General features: G+C 33.0%; 1 long non-coding RNA gene across 1 annotated transcript; it reads left to right on the plus strand.

Moving 5' to 3' along the window:
• The first annotated feature begins 1,200 nt into the window (after nt 1-1,200).
• Nucleotides 1,201-2,554, plus strand: LOC128212545 (uncharacterized). Its single transcript, XR_008257475.1, has 2 exons — nt 1,201-1,264; nt 2,071-2,554. It is a non-coding gene; the product is annotated as an uncharacterized LOC128212545 (long non-coding RNA).
• Nucleotides 2,555-9,621: the final 7,067 nt, after the last annotated feature.

A 9,621-nucleotide genomic window follows, 5' to 3' on the forward strand; every position in this document is an offset into this window, starting at 1 on the left:
AAAATATAATCAAACTCGGAGAAAGTATCAATTTAAAGACAATGACGATAAATGTAGAACATAATTATTTTTTTTAAAGTTAAAAAAAACACGATTAAATTGGTACACGCATGACATGTTTACATCATCATCATACATAAAAACACAACATCCAGCATACAAATATAATTCTCCATAAACAGGTTTCTGATATACCTTTATGGTTTGTACACTTTCAGGGCAACGCGGTACCTTACCGATACCTAACCTGTTGTATCCTAGAAGAAATGGTAAGAAATATGACATAATTTCTCATTATTGGCGATACTTTCACTATTTATATGACTTTGGAAGGTAAATAATGTAACAGTTGTATAGGTAATAATGCTTCTTGCAATGTTTGAAAATAATACAGTGTACACCAGGTACATGCAGCTATTGTTGTTGTAGGAACTTAACTTAAATTTCAACCTATGAATATTTGATCAATTACTATTTTCTGCGACCTATTTCAAACTTGACTTTTTTTACGAAATGCTTATCCGACCAATATATTGGTTTCATGCAAGTGTCCATTAGTTTGTGTTCAGTAGAACATTAGGTGCATACTTAATGATTCAAAACAATATGTTACAGTTATGAAATTGTTTATGTAATTCTGATATACTTTGTGAAAGGATCTTCGGTGAAATGCTAAAATTAAAGGTAAATGTATTCTACCATCTAAATATACATAAATTACTTTACTTCGACTAGTATAATTTATGAGAAAGCTGCTTTCCTGCATTTCAAAAACAGGTTTTGAATCATTTCATATTTTTCTGGTCAATAGAGTTGGGTTTATTTTAGAGAGGTGATGTTATCATTTTGTGATATTGTGGTAAGAGAACTTAAGATTAAACAATGAAAATGATGCTATTTTTGTTAAGGTATGTTGTGTAAGTAGCCCTAAAGAGTATATTACATTATGCATTCAATGAGGCTGATTACTTCATCAGCATACCAAAAGCTAAAAAGGTATATTATACATGCATGTACATAAATCAATACTGGAATGAAAGACATGTTCAGAATGATGTAAACCCCGTTTTGACATTAAAAACGGAATACATTCGGCGGTTAAACCGAATAAGCTTGACAATACATGCACCGCCCAGATAGATGTTCAAGTACTATTGTTAAGGCACTTTCGACAATTATTATAGGTTAATATTTATTTCAGATGCAGGAATAGCAAATGGTGGACAAAATGTGAATTAAGTCGCCGCCAAAAATCCTCGGTGAGGTAAACATATTTTTATTACTTAAAAACTGATATTAAGCTGGATATTTTCTCAAATTATCACCATTTCCGTATGTTTCTTTGTAATTTGCTTTTTCACGGAGGATGCCATATCGATATTCCAACGGTAAGCAAGAATTCGTGTTTTTTACCAAGATCATTCCATAATCATACAAGCTTTCAATTGTTCCTATATCTTCCTATTGAAGATGTTTGAAAGGTTGGGTCGATTCAACTATCAAAATGTTTGCCAAACAGAGTTTTATTTGTATGGTTTTAATAGAATTATGTGTCTTTTTTACACTTGGTTTTACATAAACGTTATCACATTAGCGATGTTTAAAAATGTTGTTGCTTTGTGCCACACCTCTACCACCCTCTCTTTCTCTGTCTCTGTCTCCCTCTCACATCACCCCTCTGTGTGTGTGGGTGTGTGTGTATGTCTCTCTCTCTCTCTCTCTCTCTCTTGCGTTATCCCTCCCCTTCTTTCTCTCTTGGTGTCTCTCTGTCTCTCTATTGTTTTCTCTCTCTCCCTGATACCCTCTCGCGTTATCTCTCAATATTATTAGTAGCTTTACGATTTTTGCTATGGTTCCACTACCTGCAATGTCAGTTGCAAGTGATTTCCCCGAAAGGGAATGTACATTGCCATATATGGTTGTTTTTGGTATGCATTATTTTTTGTTGATATAGCTAACATTTTACATACGTTTAAAATATCTCATTTATTCACTATTTTATACAAACATCATTTATGGGAAATTTTTGTCTTTTTTGAAAACCTCTGATCTTGCCAATATCATTTGCAGGTGCGAGTGCAAACAATCGTATCGGTAGGGCAAGGATTGGAAAAACTACCTTTGTGTTGCACTGAAAGACTTGACTTCTACTCGTGTCTCTTTAGATTAGGATATAAAAAATTGTCCCTACATACTTACTTATTAAACTGACGAAAAAGGCTGCCTTATGTACCGTTTGAAACTGTTATGACATTATATATCAAACTCACAGAGACTTTATGAGATCAATTAAATAGTAGAATGATCAATTGTTCAATAAAATGTTTTATTTTTCTATTCATCCAGTTAAGTGATAAAAATAGATTAGTATGAGTAATTACGTGTATACATTTTATACTTATTATGAAACTTAAAGTTTATTCGTATTTTACCTAGAAGCCTTCACATTTTTTTGCCTTCTTAATTATAAATATACACTCAATGACCAAACAGTAAACGTCTGCAATATATCTATATGTGTTCAACATGTAGGGGAATAAACTTTGAAACTGTTGCTGTTGTGTTCTTTTTGTTTTGTTTTTTACGTTCATGTAGTTTTACTTATCTATTATGCATAATACAGGATTGTGTGACCATTTTCAATACTTATAAATAGATAATGATAACAATGCTTTGTGTATGTGTTGAATGCAATAAACTTGTGTTCTTAAATCAACCTTCTTTACATGTTAACAAGCATGTACCTCGATTTGATGCAATCAAAGTTTGAGTTATTCCTGACGCCGTGCAGTATTACAGAACTCGTACAAAAATATTCATAAAATTCCAATAGCTATCAATACTTCTTGGGCTACCAAGTTGAAACGGTCTGTAAAAACAGTTACTTATTTGAAAAGAGTTCTACCTGTTCGCGACCGTTCAATCTCAAACTTGTCCCTTGTAATTAAGAGCAAACTTATACTATCACAGGAGTGATGAGACTACCGTCGGCACGCAGCATTGATACAGAATGGAATTCTGGTAAACATTGAAATATACATCTCTAGAAGTATCACTGAAAATGATTCACATACACCTACACACGAATTGAACGCAGGACAAAACTGCTTGTAATGTGAGGAGGAGTTTTTTGCCAGGGATTTGTTTTAGATGAGGAGTGCACAAGACTATCTCACACGATCATAACTCTGTTAAAAATGCTCTGAAAAATCCCTGCGGAATCAAAAGAAATATATATATATATCGTGATACATAAATAGTTTTTAAACCTGTCATTTACAAGTATTATGTAGTATTACTTGTTTCGTAACAAGGTTAGTGAATTGGCTTGAATTTTGTAGTGTATTAGTGCATTCTTATGGTGTAATGTATGCACAAAGCGTTCATCAATTATCTTCACAGATAAAAAAGAGCAGGGCATTTTTGAAGCCAGTTATAGTGGAATTTGTCAATAACTATCGGATTGAGGTCAATTTCTTAGTCAACGCTATTTGAGATTTTATGAACACTCGTAAGACTTTTTGGAAGAACGTGTTTAAGTTTCAAGGCTGGTTTGGAATACTGTTTTTAGTGTGTGTCGAAAACACATTACCTCGGACATCAAACTCTCTCTCGTAGAATAAGAAAAAAAGATATGCGTATAAGATTTAGGCTTTTTTACAATAGTGCCAAGACACGTGATGCCACAAGGCCATTGTATGAGACCATGTTTACTAGCCTTTGCAGTATTTACAATTTTCCCGAAAATGGTTAAGCAAGAGAGCTGCGGAGCTAAGTTATGTCAAAAAGGGGCCTTTCATTAAATTGAGTATGCATGTGAGTTTTGTCTCCTGAAACATGAGGACTAAGTTTGATTGGAAAATTTGACCGTACAAAAATGCACTTTGATATCGAAGCCAACACCAAGGCTTCCGGTGTACATTGGCTGTTCTACTTTCAAAACAGACAAGTCAAAAAATATTGTTTGCAGCCTGACCAGCTTACCGAACATGTTGAAACTCAATTTTTGTTAATCTCTGACTGAGCATCATTTCTTTTTATCTATTTATTTTTTTATACAAAGGTCCGGCCGAAATAGAAATAAAATCTAAACTATGTTCAGAAAAAAACATACTTATTTCATTTTACCAATTACAAAAAGTCTTTGTCGGGCTAGAGCATGTTGTTTTTTTTAAATACGGCTTATATAGGGGTTATGAATGCATTAGTACTTAAAACAAAAAAATGTAACTTTTAAAACAAATTTATTTGCGATTCATAAAATAAACCCAAGTGTGACAAAAGCTTTTTGACAAGGATCCTACTACTTTTCCGAAGTGTGTGGTTGGTCTGGATTACGTGGCGTCAAAAGTGAATTGTTTTCGGAAAGAAACTCAAACCTTTCTAAATAGTTATCATCTAAAATAATACATTTTTTTGAAAAATATTGTACTGTATAGGTTTTAGTTTACTTTCTTCCAGCCTCGATGACTACTGAATTAGTTTTCATATTTGGTAAAATAATGCACCCTCAAATCAACTCCACATCCTTTTCTATTAATCAGGCCCGAAAATCGAAAAACAAAAACTCGCTATGATAGAAGTTTGCTCGTGGCCCTTCGCTATATATGCCACGAAAGGTACATGGGAAATGGGTGACAGTTGGTGGAGTATTGAACCAGGTGGCATTTGGTGAAAAGATGAAAGAAATGTGACTGTGATCTAAATTATGGACCCTTTTTCACCAAATGTCATGCCGATGTGGCCTTTGGTGGAGTATTGGAACAAATCTACATAATATAATTTTTTGCAGTCATTTAGTTTGCTCAAACATACACTGACTATCCCAGTTGACGATGAAGAGCACTCTGCGTTTCTATATTGAAAGAAACCTGAAAATGGTTTATTTATAATAAATAATCAAATTTGAGGGTATCATAAGCATATCATTGTTTAAAAAAAATGTAAAAGTAAATGCATAAACAAAATTAGACAATTATAAACATATTGCAAAATATATATATTGAGCTTTGGGCAAGATAAATTCCCAGTATATTAATCAACCAAATGATATAACAAAAAATAAGATTCAAGCCTTATTTACAGTGAATCACTACAAATAATTATAACCAGAGCACTGCATAGCGAATACTCAAGTCTGACCATTGTAAGCATTTCCCCCAAAAAACAAACAAGCTTATAAATTTAACTACGGCATTTTGAATATTGAAATAAATTTCCTGTTTCTATTATTGAGTGATACACATTGGGTTGAGTTTGTTTTTTTTTTGCAAGTTTGGTCGTGTGCGGTTGTTACTTATTTTGCCATAGACTCTTTTCAATTATTTCTTTCCAAAAATAGAACGCATAAAACATTACAGGGTTTACCTCACAAAAATTGTTAACAAACTTTTTTCTTTCAGTTCAACAAGGGGAATAACTAAAATGATTAAGCTAGAGTTATGGGCCTGCATACAAAGTGTGTATACATGTCTCTCGCAACATGTGTTCACAAAGATTCATTTGATAATCTTTATTTATTTATTTTTTAAAATGATGCATCCAGCGCCAACAATATCACCAAGGTTTTGACAATAACTGTTGTTTTTACTACTTCTGGCATTTAGACTAATCATTTAATATTTTAAAGTAAAATTTAAAATATTTACCGTATAGTTCGGGGAATCTCGTCCATGGATTTTGATACATTGTTTTATTCGGTAGAGTTACATAGTCATAGAACATCATCATCATCATCATCATCATCATCATCATCATCATCATCATCATCATCATCATCATCATCATCATCATCATCATCATAATCATCGTCGTCGTCATCATCAGCAGCAGCAGCAGCAGCAGCAGCAGTAGCAGCAGCAACAGAGCTATAGCTTACAGTGGTTGTAAAACATTTATGCAATATGATAGTAATGCTTCAAAGGAAGTTATTCTGTTTATAGTAGTCATAAGGTAGAAAGAGTTGAAGTTAAAACTAATAACAACATCAACATAAATTATAGTAAAAGTAGTCATAGTTGTAGTAAAATACGCGCTCCTGCTATAGAAATTTTACAAGGTAATAAATAGTACATATGTTATGATGATATGTGCTGCTGTAGCAGAAGCATGAACAGCAAGTGGTGCTTTTCCTTATGCCATGATGGTTATGATGATAAGTCATGATAAATTCTTAGTAAATATTTTTACAAACTGCCATATCCAAAATGAACTTTTTTACCAAATGCGTTATAAGATACTGAGTTCATTTTTTTCACCAAATGCCTCGACGTTTGGTGGAAAATTCGTGGCAGTTGGTGAATATCCTTATTATCGATCAAGTGCCACCCATTTTCACCAATTGCCACCCAAACCCATGGAATTTGGTGGACGTTGGTAGCAACTTTAGGGAAGGCGGCTTGTTTTTCTGAAATGTTAAAATGTTTTTCTATAACGCCAGTGAAATACAATATGATCTTCATCTCAATATCGCATATATATATCCTATATGTATCCTCTGTTTTGGATATAAAAACACAATATTATTACACGCTGAGCATTCTTAGTTTTACCTTCAATCAAATACTTTTATTAAATTACTAACATCACTATCATTATCCGGACTCAAATACCGGAATTCACGGATTGGATTTATGTCGGATTCTTGCTGACTTAATCTTCGAGAACAACGGTTACAGTTAGATATTTCCCTCGTTCATATTCGATGTTATACCATAAGCAAACATTTTATATCATTCAAAACAACAAACAAGTAGCTTTAGGAATGAGGAACTTAACCCAAGTCTGTGAATTCTGTAAAATCTCGTGTATGTCATTAATTTTACAACCGAATATATTAAATTTGAATATTTTTTATTTATTAATTGGAGACTTACTTCTAGTAGTGGTCAGCAATATATTTTGTCTTATAAGAAGGCAGTATTTCTTAAATTCTCAGCTGTTTGATTTTAATAAGGATTACTAGCATATATCTTAAATATGAATACTTTTCTTCTCATAATTACGAGATCATACTTTTATTTAACACCTTTTCAGCACCTACATGCGTTTATGGTCTGTAGAACTAACCAGCGTCTATAGTCTGTGTAGCATTACATATTATTGTTACCGGCATTTATGGTAAGGGTTGCATTACATACTATGATTAACGGCATTTATGGTCTGTGTTGTTAATAGACTGTGTTGCATCACTTATCATGGTCACCGGCGTTAATGGTATGTGTTGCATAACATATTATGGTTACTGATGTTTATGGTCTGTGTTGCATTACACAGTATGGTAAATGTTGTTTATGGTCTATGTTGCATTTCATATAATGGTTACTGTTGTAAGGTCTGTATTTCATATTATGGTTACTATTGATTATGGTAGGTTTTGCATTAAATAATATGGCTTCTGTTGTTTATGGTCCGTGTTGCAATATATATTATGGTTACTGATTTTAATGATCTTTGTTACATTACATATTATGGTTACATTTGTTTTGGGGCAGTGGTGTATAACATATACTGATGACCGTTGCTAATAGTCTCAGTTGCATCTCATATTATGGTTATAGGCATTAATGGTCTGTGTTGCATTTCATATTATGATAACCGGCTTTTTTAGTTTGTGTTGCATTACATATTTTTATTAACGGTGTTTATAGTCCGTGTTGCATTACATATTATGGGTACCGGCGTTCATGGTCTGTGTTTCATAACATATCATGGTTACCGTTGTGTTTTAGTTTGTGTTTCATTACATATTTTGATTACCGGAGTTTATAGTCTGTGTTGCATTACATGTTATGGGTACCGGCATTCATGGTCTGTGTTGCATAACATATAATGGTTACCGTTGTGTTTTAGTTTGTGCTGCTTTACATTTAATTGTAACTGTAGTAACATATTATGGTAACCGATCTTTATAGTCTATGTTGCATTACATATTATTGTAACCGATGTTCATATTTAATGTTGCATCATATGTTATGGTTACTGTTGTTTATGGTCGTGTTGCATTACATATTGTTGTTACTGTTGTTTATAGTCTGTTTTATATTACATATTATGGTTACTGTTGTTTATGGTCGTGTTGCATTACATTTTATTGTTACTGTTGTTTATAGTCTGTTTTGCATTACATATTTTTGTTACTGTTGTTTATTGTCTGTTTTGCATTACATATTATGGTTACTGTTGTTTATTGTGTTGCATAATATGTTATGGTTTCTGTTGTTTATGGTCTGTGTTGCATTATATACCATGGTAACTGTTGTTTATAGTCTGTGTTGCATTATCTAATATTGATACTGTTGTTTATTGTATGTGTTGAATTACATATAAAGGTTTGCGTTGGTTATAGTCTGTGTTGCATGACATATTTTTGTTTCCGCCGTTTACGGTATGTAGCAATTACTGCGATTAAAGTCTGTGCTTTGCATAGTATGTTTTATGTTGTTTATAAGCCAACTAGTAAGTCCATTTATCTATGTTTCCATGACGCCATCATTAATGAATAACTTGCACGAGTTCGAACGAAACATAAACGTTACTGTCACTCTCTTATAATACAATACTATGTCATACATGTTCGATGCAAAATTCAAAGCAAAACTTAGTACTCAAAGGTGATTTTCGATGAAATATTAGGTTTAATCATTATAAACATCAATTTGCTTGTAACCAACAATTTTCAATGACATTTGTTATATTAAAAACAACCGAAATATTTCCTCATTAATTTTAGCCGTATGTTCTTCCATAATACAGCTACAAATATCTTCGAATACATTAACTAATTAGCCAATTGCCACAAGTTTGACCATGGCACATGGTGTACGGAACCCGACGTTCTACGTAATTTAAACGTTCCTTTATACAGTTCCAACCTCTTCGAATATATTGACGAATTAGCCATTTTTACGAGTTTAACAGTGACACCTCGTGAACGTAACCGACGTTCAATGTGTATTGAAATATTCCATTATACAGTTCCAAACTTGTCTGAATGATTTGACAAACTGGCCAATTGTAAAGAATATGTCAGTGGCACGTTGTGTACGGAACCGACGTTCTATGTGTATTAAAATCGTTCTTTATACAGTTCCAAAAACATTGCATGCATTGAAGAATTGGCCAATTGTCACGAGTTCGACAGTGGTATCTTGTATACGGAACCGAAGGTATTTCTATGTGTATCGAGATCTTCCTTTATTCTGCTCGAAACATCTCTAACTGCAGTGACAAACCGGCCAATTGTAAGAATATGACAGTGGCACCTTGTGCGCAGAACCGACGTTTAAGTTTTGACCAATGCAGAACACCATTATTATTTGTTTTGGTAGCCATCTTGGACACCATTGTGAACTTAGTTTGTTCATAAGGGCATTTGAATGCTTAGTATTAAAAAAAATCAAAGCAATGCCAATTTTATATTTTTGACAAATCATGAAGGAATCAGATGTTCACAAGAATTTAACATTTTTGTACAGTTAGCAGCCGTATTGGAAGCTATTTCAGATATGATGTAATATTGTTAAGTCCATGCACATATTACTACTCAATTCAACTCAACTCAACTCAACTCAATATTGCACATTATAATCCAGCGGCCGCCATCACGGATGCAATCTTAAA

This window comes from Mya arenaria, chromosome 12 (assembly GCF_026914265.1).
Source record: "Mya arenaria isolate MELC-2E11 chromosome 12, ASM2691426v1".
Lineage (NCBI taxonomy): Eukaryota > Metazoa > Mollusca > Bivalvia > Myida > Myidae > Mya > Mya arenaria.